The 13,468-nt window shown below is 37.5% G+C and overlaps 1 protein-coding gene across 1 annotated transcript in view; it reads right to left on the bottom strand.

The window, feature by feature from the left end:
* Positions 1–13,468, bottom strand: part of CNTNAP2 (contactin associated protein 2) — a 1,871,002-nt gene that overhangs the window by 1,722,061 nt on the left and 135,473 nt on the right. The window lies entirely within an intron of this gene.

The following is a 13,468-nucleotide window of genomic DNA, read 5'->3' as shown; positions in this document are numbered from 1 at the left end:
GAAGTTACTTAAAATGACTTACCTCTAATCATCACATGTTGAGGTTACCGGCTCTGTGATGTTCCCATCCCAGACATGGGGGTCTAAACCTATCTTACAGCTGGACAAGAGCAGGATGGCATTCATCTCTCCCTCTTATTTCCATGATTATTTTTAGCACTGTAATGAAAGTGAGCACCAACCAGAAATATGGATTACTTCAATTTTCTTATCTTCATTTCACTCCACGGTCTGAGTTTATTAGATTTCTGCATCATCACAAAATAAGGTTAATCCATCACTATTTTCTGCTTTTTGCTCATACCGTCAGGCAAAATGATACCTTCAAAAAACACCAAATTATAATTTATGTGTGGGTGAATATGCTTTCTTGGCCATCTTTTCATACTAAGGAGCTAACGCAGTGATGAATGGCACATATTAGGAGCATAATAAATTTATGGTGAAAGGAATTAAACAGAAGCCACAGCCCTTTTTCTTTAATTGATGGGATTAAAAGGAATTAAAAATGAGGTAATCTCTATTTTATTAGATTATTTTAAACATTTTTTTCTTAATTTCTTTTTTTTTAAATTTCTATTCTAATGAGTACTCTTCACACTGATGTCACCTAGAGGACATTAACTCAAATTCCAGAGAAAAAGAGTAGAGAGCTTGGTCTCCCTATCTTTTAAGACAGCCAGAATTCCAAATATATGCTCTGTCAGAAAAATCAGAAAAGAAGTGCAGTAAATTATATCAGCCAACTGTACAAGGGGCAACTAATGGAAGGATTTCAAATATATCTTGAGTTAGTAACTCTGCAGTAATCTCATAGCAGTAGAACCACATGAGCCCATCTAAAGCTGCAGTCACATCGATTGTCTGGAGAGTTCGCTTATGATGGAGCCTAAAGCACTCTGGCAAACAGAGCGCTCTAACCTGCTGATAAGAATATTTCAGAGCCCTTCACTTCTCTGTCTCCCTCACGTGGTCAGAGCCTGATGCCATTAGACAGTAAGATGATAAACCAAATGATTGCACGTCTTTCTGCTTTAGGTTTTTTGCTTTTTTCATTTTCTGTCTTGTTCTTCTATCTCTTTTTAGTCAGTTGAAAACTGACTAACCAATTTAGTTAACTTGCAAAACATGCCAGGGATAATTTAATAATTTCATCCAGGAAACCTTCCATGAAATTCCAAGCTGGATCAAGAGTCCCTTTTAGGCGTTCCCTTGGCATCCTGTACTTGCTTTTTATTAAGGTGGTCATCATGTCATACTGACATTTTCTACTCATATTTCTTTGCAAAATTCAGAAACTTTAGGAAATAATAGGAAGTTTCCTGTAGGGATAAACAAACAAACTCAAGAAGTGTCTGACTTGTGATGCATTCTAAGAGGATTATCTATCTCCTTTAGGATTGATGTTTTGCTTAGCAAATAAATTTCTGACTCTAATTTGGCTTCCCATGTAGCTTTCATAAAAGAAGGAAATATTTTCATCAGTAGATATCATTATCTTGGTCCTCTTGACAGGTCTAGTTATCATTGCAAATTAATAGCATGACCTTCTAGTGCACATATTAGTTTCTAGGAATGTGGTTAGCATTTGCGCATTCATCTCCACTGGTGCCATTTTAGTAGGAGGATTCTTGGTTGTGGAGAACCATTCTGTGCATTATAGGATATTTAGCAGCATCCATGGCCGTGACTCACCAGATGCCACCTCTCACGGCAAACAAAATTATCTCCAGATATTGCCAAATATCTCCTGGGGAGCAGAACTGCTCCCAGTTGAGAACCATTGCCTTAAGTGTGATTCAGGCAACCTGAATTACTGAATTGGTAGGAATGGGAAGTGCAAAAGTTCCGGTTCTGTAAACAAGAGTCACGGATTAGCATTACATAGATTCACTGTGTGCCCCCACTGCATCCTTGTGGTAACAAATGGATGTGTGTCCTTAGGTAGGAGAATATAGAGGCTCATATAAGCCAACACATAGGATCTTATGTGATTTCCTTCTTTTATTCACAATTTCCACAATTATCTAATTTGTCAGAAAGGGGACACTGGAGCTTAACATAGCTTGTGTACTAGGAGAATTTGGCTCAATGGCTCTTGTTTCTTGATTAATAGAAGAGCCTTTCAAGAAGTATGGGATCTTTTGCACCCATCTAGAAGAAAGGGGTTTAAAACACAGCAGGCTGTAGGAATTTTACTTCAAAAGTCCTTGTGCGTGTGTGAGTGTGCATGTGCATGCACACGAGTTTACCTTGATTTTCAGCTTTAGAAATACCTATTCCAGAATGTTAGACTGAAGCAAACTCCTTGCAAAACATATTTTCTTTATTCCTCATTTTATACGACTCTTTATGTTCAACAACCTTCTATTTTCAATGTTTTTATATATGTAATAATTTGTCATTATGAATTTAAAAATAAATAGATACTATTTAAAAAACCAAACAAGGGGCTGGCCCAGTAGCGCAGTAGTTAAGTTCACGAGCTCTGCTTCGGTGGCCCAGGGTTCGCCAGCTCAGATCCCGTGGATCTAGCACCGCTTGTCAGGCCATGCTGTGGCAGCATCCCATGTGAAACGGAGGAAGATTGGCACAGATGTTAGCTCAGCAACAATATTCCTCAAGCAAAAAGAGGAGGATTGGCAACAGATCTCAGCTCAGGGCTGATCTTCCTCACCACACGGAAAAGCATGGTATTTGGAGTCAGAAGACCTGAGTTTGAATCCTCACTCAGTTAGTGTGTGGCCACTGTAACCTTAAGTCACTACTTTTAGCATCATTTCAAAAAATTTATAATTGAAAGATAGAAATAAAAGCTTAAAAAGTGTTTGTGTCAAATGTTCAAGATGATGATTATGAGCATGACAAAAGGACAATATGAAAATTACATCTATTTGATACTGAACACGAGAGAGAGAATTTGCATTGAGTGGTCAGCTGCATCCAGTATTTGACCCAACCTCTGATGCACAGCACGGAGAGCCTCTACGCGCAGGCTTTATAAACACACTTTGTCAAAAACAAACATGCATGGAAGCCAGGGATTTCAAATCATCAAGAGAAATGGCTCGTTAAATGCCAAAGGCCTAATCATCCCTGTTGCAAATAACAGGGCTTCCAGGAGAAGGTGCACGTTTTGAGAGCGCTACACAAGATTGCATCAACGTCAATGCCCTCTGATTTCAATGGGAGAGGCACAGCTTAACAAGAATTAACAAAAAACAGGAAAGGAAAAAGAAAGAGCCCACCCTCTGCTGAAAACATAGGCTGAGTCTCGTGGGCAACGCTTTGCCTTCTGATGAATCACACCTGACCACACAGGTTTCCCCAGTACTGCCTCAGAAATGAGTCGGAATTGCACCTGCACTGCATGTTTCTCCCTCATTGAGTCCTTCTTCATCCATGGAGAGCCGACTGCTGCTTGCCCTGGCCCTCCTGTGTGGCCTGAAGAACTTTAATGGGGTGGAATCACATAATCAGCAAGCACTCCCTGGTCCGGTGAACAAACCGCACAGACTGAACAAATAGGGGCGAACGGTCCTCCGCAGGGCTGACAAGGACATTTGTGGTTAAATTTAAAGCTGCCCCGGGGTAGTCACGCCGTCTCATCTGGCCTCTTTATGTTTGTGTTCCCACAGAATCAGACCGATTCCTTCCTTTTATTCTGAGACCGTGGCTTCCAAATCACGGACGAATGAAAACTCTCCCCTGATAATCATCTGAAAACTCAGCTTCGCCGTCATTGGCCTCCGCGGCAATTGTCAATACCCATTTCTTGCACCATTTGCACAGCAGTGCCAGGAGACTCATAGGAAGGGTTTATGGCTGTAACTGCCCTGCCGGCGGATGACAACGCCAGCCCCATACTCGGACTAACTTGGCTTCGTCCTTTCAGGTGCTATGTGTCAGAATCATTTGACAATTTTAATGGACCTTTAAAAAATTAATAATATTGTCTGACATCTATTGCGTATACACTACATGCATGGCAGGCACTGTGGCTAAGCACTTCGATATGTTATAATCTGATTTAATACCTACAACAATTACGAGGTAGGCACTGTATACAACATGCCAAGACCTTATATATAGGCGTTGAACTAACTTTTTCACACTTCATAGCAAATGATAGCGATTTCTTTATGTTTGAATAGTACAGTATCTTAGAGCATTTACATATCTGCATTTTAGTCTCATTATGTCTATGAAGATTAAAGACAAGGTCATTGCCCCATTTTACAACTGTAGGAACTAAGGCTCAGAAGTTTTAAGTAACTGACAGTAGAAATGGGAGGGCTTTATCTAAAATCCAGACTCACCAGCCACAAAAAGAGAGGCTCTTTCTCCTGTTCTAAAAAGAGAAGAAAATCTCCATGACCCACAGAATACATGACGAGTCAAGCCTAAGTTTAAAATATCCTGAGAGAGCAAAGGCGTGGGCTCACCACGGTGAATTTATTCACTGATTTGTGTTTTAGATCAGGAGTTGGCAAACTATGGCCCAATGGCCAAATTTGGCCCACCACCTGTTTTTGTAAATAAAGTTTTATTGGAACACAGCCACCTCTATTTGTTTAGATATTATCTATGGCTGATTTTGTGCTACAACTACAATGTCAGAGTTAAGTAGTTGTGACACAAATTATATACCTTGCAAAGTCTAAAATATTTATTATCTGGCCCTTTACAGAAAAAAGATTACCAACTTCTGTTCTAGATTATAAAGGAATTCCGTAGTCTCATATTTGGCTTAGGTATGATTGTGAATAAACTTTTTAAATTGTTAGGTAACCTTAGGATAGTGTCAGTCTTCACAATATAAATGGAATGAGTTCTGAAATATTTTGCATGCAAAGGCATTTATTATTAAACATTCATTTCCCAGAAAGGCATTTGTGGCTTTGCCCCCTATTAAATCCTCGGTCCCTCAGCGCTCCCGTTGTGGCCCCTCAGGCACATGCCAATCTGTGGCTGACTACCTCCCAGCCCACTCTCACAGGTAGTCCCCCACCTGTACTATGGATGCTCAGCCTCATGACTCTCTGTGACCTCCTCCGTCATCTTCCTCTCTTTCTACTCTATTTTTAGCCTATTCTTCCTCATTAATGTTTAAATAGCTTTAAATCTCCCCCAATATAAATAATATTCCTCGGGTCCTATCTCTCCTTCTAGCTCCAATTTGTTCTCTCTCCCATCTTTCATATTAAGCTTCTAGGAAGACTGTCTACAGTCACTGCCTTTGCTCCCATTTACTTCCTAATCCATTGCCTTTGCCCTTTTTGTCCCCAGGACAGCCCATGTGGGCATATATATGTGTCTAAGTACATGCAAACACACACAAACCCATATGAATGTGTTTGAATACACACACACACACACACAAATCTTTGTAGATGTCCATTACTTCTTCAGGACTAATTCATAGTAGTGGGATTGCTGGGTTAAAGAGTATGTAACATTTTAAGCCTTCTAGAAAAGCAAAAGTACTTAACCTCCAGGTCACAGCTAACAATGGGATATTATCACTTTTAAAACCTTAGCCAATTGGGTAAAGAAAAGTAATAGTTTTGCAATGTTATATCAATTTTACTTTCTTTGATTAGTCATAAACAGCTTTACATATTTTGATAGATTTATTGATAGAGGATTAAGAACCAATTTCCAGTATGTTTTTTCTAATGTAAAACACTTTTAAAATAAGCCATTATTTTAAAAAATTGTGAAATACTTTTTGTCATAACTCTATTGTAGCAATAACTTGTCTGAAATAAAGGTGGGCATGAAGTTTGAATAAATGTTACAATAACTTAAGAAAATATCAAAAAATACGTTTAAATGTCAAAGATTTGTGAAAATTTTGACTCTATTAGGATTTTGGAAGAATTTTTAGAAATTATAAAAACTAATGGGTATACTTCATTTAATATTTCTCCTTGAAGAAGATAGTCTAACAAAATACTTCATAAAAAGTAAATCTGAAATAGAACAATTTTAACTTGACACCTATGAAGTATGTTTCTATTATTCTATATTTGAAGTATTTTTCCATTATTTGAAAATTCTTCCTTAATATATGCTAGAATAAGAACATATGTTTTATAAAAAACTAAAAGCTTGTTGAACTACTTTTCATTATTTCTCACTCTTTATTAGGGCCTTTGAAGCTAAGGCGTTAACTCAATTTAGATAAAAATTAAAATAACAGGAAGTGGTCAAATTCTTTTTCTTATCTTGCTAATTAGATAGTCTAATATTAGACAGTAAAACAATAATCTTATGGTGTCTCTGTACAAAATCCTTGAAACCATATGGGGTCATTTGACACTCTTGAAATATAAATAGAAACTAAAATATACATAAAATACATAGAAATTGTTTGGTTTCAGGGCTAAGGTTTGATAATAAATTTGGTCATGATGACTAAATATGGCTTAAAATATCTTGGAGGGAAAGGTGTCAGACTCCTTTTGTGAACCTGTGATGCCTGCTAAATTAATGAAAGAGCAAATCACAAGATAACACATTCCGAAAAAGAAATCTTGAACATGCACCAGTAAAGAATAATCCTAGAGGATACCATAATATTTTTAAAGAACAAGTGTTTTTATGTCACTGCAAATTAATTCATGCATTTTGATTGTTTACACAATCATCTTCTGCATTAAACTGTATTCCTTTATTTATTTATTTATTTACCTAGGACAATGTCGTATACATATTAGGTGTTCAAGAAAGGTTTATTGAACGAATGAATGTATCTCTCTTCTACAATAATTGAGCCTTCACAGTTTTTAAGTTAACAAATTTAAATGTATATTATGTGTGAAACAATGTACTTTGACAATTAAATGTAGCAATTTGGTTGTAACGTTAAACAATCTGGATCTGAACTAATGTGCTTTTGTAGAACCATTTACAATATGCATCAAAAGGCTTAAAGTGTTATATAATCTTTGACCCTAGAATTCTGCTTCAATGAATACATATGAATATGTTCTAGTAACATAATAATGGGTTTAACACAAAAATTCATCTTAAAACAATATATTTTGAAATACAAAAATTTGTTTAAAAATTGTCTTCTCTCCTTCTATATTATAATTGTTATGGCTACTGTTTTTGATGATCACCAAAGCAACTGACTAACATGGAATGGATTAATCAGAAGAATTATGAAATTCTTCACAGTTAAAGAATTCTAATTCTTATAATTAAGAGATTCTAGGTTGAAATTTTTTAAAACAATTGCCAAAAACAAGCAAAATTCATCTATTTCTGGAGAGCAGGTCATCATTTGGTGGAGGGGACGTTCAATCACTCATTGATTCCCACGTATATATTACCCCACATGCATTTATCTACTGAGGGTCCACTGTGTGCCAGGCACTGTGCTGAGTGCTAAGGGACCAGAATCACTGAGACACGAATATGGAAGGTATTGCACGTAACACAACAGACCTAGTAGTTCAAGCTGTAGGCAATGGGGCAGAAGAGTAACATGACTAGATTTTAATTTAAAGATGATCATTACAGTGACAACGTGGAGGATGGGGTGGGTAACATGCAGAGTACAGTGAGAAAGGCCAGTTATAAGACTCTTGAAATGGTCCAAGTAAGAGTGAAATGGAAGCCCAAAAGAAGACAGTAGCCATAAACACTGAAAGAGGAGACTGAAATGAATGCCAGAAGAGATGACATGTTTTGAGTCTCCTGCCTTTTACAAGGGCAGAAGCATGGAGAAGATACAATGATGCTTGAAACAGGAGAGTATAAAAGGCAAAAGTGGACTTCCTCGAGGAAGGTCTGCAAGAATATGGAGCTGCTCAGCCAGTTCCCGACGCCTCTCCTCCTTCAGACATGGAGCAGAATGCCCGTGCATACAGACAACAAATGGTAACTAGCTGAGCAAGGAACTGCGACCACTGGAATGTGTGTAGAGACTTAGTTGGAATTAATCATGTTTACATTTGTTTAAGTAACTGTTTAAATCTGTATATATTCAGTTATTATTTGAGAGTGATTTTCTTCTCCCTAATACTTAATCCCATCACCAAGATCTCAGGGGTAAAATACAACATTGTTGTACTATGTTTTTCTTTCTTTTTTTTTAATTGAGATATAAGTGAGACATAACATTATGTTTTTCTTTAACTCTGAATTATGTAATATAAATCTTGCATCATTTGCCTAAAACAAAATTAGCAATATTTTGGATTAAAATTTCAAATTTATGAAAGATCCAATTTAGTAACTCTTCTTGGCATGCATTAGCTAGCATCCCTATGCCACCTACACAAACCTTCCCTTGCCTTGCTGTAGGATAATGATCCCTTTCCACACTCAGGCTCTTTTCTCCAGTAGGGCACTCTTTTGACAGCTGCTATGGAGTCCCTAGTAAAGGGTGAAGGCTTTGATCATGAGGTAAACATAACGGCTTTGAATTACACTACTCTCTCTCATTGCCTTATAGATTTCCACAGCAATTTTTCCTAGTGGTATTTCAACTGAGTTTCACCCAAAAACTCAGGTAGTTGTTGAACTATCTATCTTCTTCTTGTGACTCTTTTGGCCAATCAGTCAAAGAAGACAGTTCATATAGATTATGCATGTGCTCTGGATAATTTGGTCTAATATTAATTTGTCTTTTGTTCCATCTTGAAAGAACGTGAGCTATTTTTTCCCCTTAATCCTATTCCAAGAAAAGAACTAAATGAACTGTCCTCTCCTGGAGCTCTCTACCTCTGAGTGCCCCTTTGGATGCAAGCTCAAAAAACAAACCCCTTCTACCAAGGGGCTATTTTAGAGATGGACGTGGAGAAATAGATCCAGGGGTAAGCGAGAGAACGTTGAAAGTAGAGAGGTCATAAGATGGAAGGTTATTCAACCTTTAGGAGAAAGGAGCCATGCCTCCCCAAGGCACACAGGGCCCAGGTTTCTGTTATTGTTTGTTTTTAAATCCTGTTCATGGTGAAAAAAAAAGTGGAGCAAACAAAAATGATCAATAACCAAGAATGAAAAGGGGGTATCACAAGACATCCTCGAGATGTTATAAAGATTCATTTATTTCATGGATCTTTGTGACTTCATACAGATAAGATTCACCTATATTTTTCAAAAAAACTTACAGGAATTCTTTGCATATTCTGTACATCAGTATTTTGTAGTTTCTTCTTCTCTCTCTCAAAGGCACCTTTTGAGGAATAAAATTCTTAATTTTAAATAAAGACTATTCATCAAACTTTAATTTCACAGGTAGTGCTTTTTGTATCCTGTTAAAAAAATCTTTGCATGCTAATAGAGGTCAGGGGCCAAATTCTGATCTGTGGGTGTGAGCCTTTCCCTCACACCACCAACAAGCAATTCAATTCTCTGGACACAAGCTGGGTGTCCTATAATGCAACTCAATTCTGACGCTATCTACCAGGAGATAGCATCAGATTCCACAGGTTAAGGGCTCAGTCCTACAGGAATGCCCTCTGACCCCATCCTCCAACACACACAAACACACACACACACACACACACACACACACACACAAACACTTCAGAAGCCAGTTGCAAGTCCAGGTGGTTACCTATACTTCCAACTGATGGGCTTTAGATCAGAGCTTCCCAACAACCTCCTTCTTGGGTTCATTTAATTTGCTAGAGCAGACCATAGAACTCAGAGAAACATTTTACTAAATCACAAGTTTATTATAAAAGGATATAACTCAGGAACCCCCAGGTGGAAGAGATGCATAGGGCAAGGTATGTGGGAAGGGGCACAGAGTTTCCACGTCTTTTCCTGGATCTCCATGTGTGGACTAACCCAGAAACTCTCCAAATCCAGTCCCTTTGGGTTTTTATGGAGGCTTCATTATGTACGCATGATTGATTAAATCATTTGCCATTGGCTATTTTTTTAAAAATTGTTTTACTGAGGTCACATTGGCTTATATCATCGCAGCATTATTCACAATAGCCAAGACATGGACACAACCCAAGTGCCACTGGCTATTGATTCAACCCCCAGCTCCTCAACCTTCCCCAGAGATCAGGGTGTTGGGACTAACAGTTGTTTCTCCTGACAACCAATCTCATCCCTACCTGCTTTCCAGAAGAGGTCTCATAACATACAAAAGACACCTTCATGGGTCTCACCACTTAGGAAATTCAGAGTTTAGGAGCTCTGTGCCAGAAACAGGGACCAAGATCAAATATACGTTTCTTCTTATAAACCACAATATCACACATGCCCAAGGTCATGAAGGTATAATCCTATGTTTGTTTCTAGAAATGTTACTGATTTGGTTTTCACAATTAGTTTGATGATGCATTTCAAATTAAGTTTTTGTATTTTGTGAAGTAGTAGTCAAAGTTCATTTCTTTCCACATTGAAAAGAACAGTCTTTCCCACTGAATTGCAGTAGGATAGACAGAGACAGAGAGAGAGAAAGAGATAGATGTACGTTTGAAATATTTGCAAGTGTTTCTGGACTTTCTATTCTGTTGCACTGTTCTATTTGCTCATTCTCATGCTGATACTGCAAAATTATCTTAGTTACTACAGACTTAGAGTCGTGGTTAATAAATGATAGTGTAATATAAACAAATTTGTTCTTCAAAGGAATCAATCAATCAGTCCTGTTCATGGTGAAGATCTATTTGACATACTCGTGGCACCGCCAACTGGTTAGTTAATTGACTGTAGGATGACCATAAAGACTGACATGGGGAGTTCTGTGGTCATGAAAAGTGCTCCCTGGATGATCAGAGCTTTAGTATATGATAGAGGACGAGATTCAGCAACACCACCTTGTAGCAGAAACAGCAAAGGTAACTCTGAAGGTTTACCTTAGTCTATGAACCCCACAGACCAAGGGTCAGACCTTTTCTGTTTTCTGGACACCACATAAACTTCCTGGATATTCAATACTAGGCAGAGTTCAACGTTTTCCCAGGCTTAAATATGATGTCCTCCTATTGTATTTAGCTGGAGGTCTGAGCAAAATATATTACTATGATTAAAAACAAAACAATAATGTAGTGTCTTTCACTGGAGTATTATGAAGTGAATTTATAGCCATCACACTTTTAGAAATTCTAACTTCTTTAGCTTCAGCCATCTCCAGGGGGGCAGGGACTTTGGACTTCTCATGTTGCTATTCCGAGATCCCTGCATATATGTTCGTTAACCATGGGAATAAATCCCATTATATGTGGCAGATTACAATTCCTCGCATCACAACTCTTTATTATGGTGATATCTACGGAATATCTGTTTTAGAGGATTTACACACCCATAGTATCTGGTATTTTTTCTATAGTATCTAGAATTTAAAGCTCTCATTCTATTTTCCAACACAAAGAGAAGACCATGTAAACAAGGAAATAATACAAGACCCAGATGTAACTGGCCTCCAAGTGGTTACCTCTCTCTCCACTTTTTGCATGACCTAGAGCAAGTTTCAGAGCTTTACAGCATCACCTGCTATATAAATATACCTCACAAATCACAATGACCAGAGGAGATTCAACGTCCTTTTGACCAGCAAATGGAGGAGGGGGTCACATTAAACAGTCCTAAGCATCTCCCTCTGAGAAAATCCTCATCTTTCTTTCTCTCCTGGTCCTCCCCTCCTCCCTACTTCCACTCACCAATCTCCTCTTTTTTTATGCCAAGCTATTTGTATCAGCTCAGGCTCTTCCAATTTCGTTTTAAATATTCAAACCCTATCACCTTACACTGTGTTCAAGTATATGAAAAGCTATTATATTGAAGACAACTTTGCACCCAACTAGAAAAGAACAATCCAGCAATGTGGAACCTTCCTTAGGAGGGTGTGGATATGAGTGTGCGTTGATGTGTTGGAGTCAGGATATGGCAGGATTGTGAGTAAACAAACATTTTTTCTCCTTGTCACAACATCTTTCTTGTCACACATGCAGTTGAAACCTAGACTACAGATTCTTTTTATGCCAATCCTGTCAGCTTCTCTTTAGTCTTTTCTTCCTCTGGCCTCATTTTCTCTGCTTAGCAGTTTGTACTCTTCATTGCCTCACATTCTGCTGCAGGAAGCAATCGAAAAGCCTTTTTTTTCTCTTTAACATTACAACTCACTTATGAATAGAGTTTATAACAAAAACAATTTTTGAAGAGATAGAGAACATCAGTCTTTCCACAAGTTAAATTTCACTGCAAAAATGAAAAATCAAGTTAGCGTCCCAAGCTATGCCTTATCTACTACGCTTGTCAAAGTTTTTAGTTGAAAGCAGCAGAAGCTAACCCTGGAGGATCTGAACAGAGGAAAATTTCCTGAGACTAATTGTGTTAGCTGATAGAAGCTGCTAGATGCTTTAAAATATCAGCTCAGAAAACTAGAAGGAACAATGAAAGGCTAGCCAGCCAGAATCAGAGTCAATCAGAGTTATGGAGACATAACCGTCTAGTGAAGACACTATTGGTACTATTTCTCAGCATTAGATGCTTCGGTTTGTACCATCTCTGGCTCTGAAATATCAAACTAACTGAACTGCCAGTACCTTTGCTAGACTGGTCTCCTTGCTTCATGGGTTCTCAGATTGATGCTTAAGATTGGCTGAGCTGAGGTCATGTGCTTATGTCCTTACTTTCCCCTTCAATAAATTAAGATAATTTGCATATAACCCATAGAGCTTTTATAGCTACTTGCAAAGGAGGCTGCAGAAGGCACATCTGTCCTTTTAGGCTTCTATGGTCTTCCTAACTTCCAAGACCCACGGGTAAGAAATCTCCAGACATAAGAGGAGGTTCAGCTTCCCTTGAAGAAGCAAAACCAAACCAAACAATAACAAAAACACCGAATGTCCCACTACAATATTGTAATAATGTAGAAATTTCTAAACTGAATTTGATTGTTACATCTAACTCAGTAGTCTAGATTTGAAAATATACCCAAATGATGGTGTATTTTTAAAAGTTCAGAAAGATGCCTCAACAATATATTACCATATATAATAATATTATATATGGTAATTTTATAATATGGTAATATAATGCAACATTTATTTATAATATAATACTAACATAATGGTTATATATATAATGATTTTACATTAGGACATTTATATATATATATATATAAAAATATTAGCATTCCCAGACTCATACTATGTTCACTTTAAATAAAGTCATAATAATTTTATAAAATTTGGTCTTTTCCCCCTTGCAGTCTCTGTGTATTAAGATAAACAGTCATAATCTTTTATTTGACCTCATAATGAATGTGGCTACTCATTTAGTCTCCCTTGAAACTAATGAATTGTAGGTCTTTAATTTCTTTGTGATATAATGAGCAGAATAGCATTTCTAGTAGGTAAGTCATTTGGCAATCACATTTGGAGCATCATATTTTGTAATTACCACTCTCTGTCTGTAGCTTCCACGACCATCTGCCTCTCTCACATTAACTGTGTCGTCAGTAATTGACACCTCTGGAATTTCAACT

The sequence above is a fragment of the Equus quagga genome, chromosome 8, assembly GCF_021613505.1.
Source record: "Equus quagga isolate Etosha38 chromosome 8, UCLA_HA_Equagga_1.0, whole genome shotgun sequence".
NCBI classification, from domain to species: domain Eukaryota; kingdom Metazoa; phylum Chordata; class Mammalia; order Perissodactyla; family Equidae; genus Equus; species Equus quagga.
Note: the sequence above shows the minus strand (reverse complement) of the source record. Positions and strands in the feature narration are given on the sequence as shown.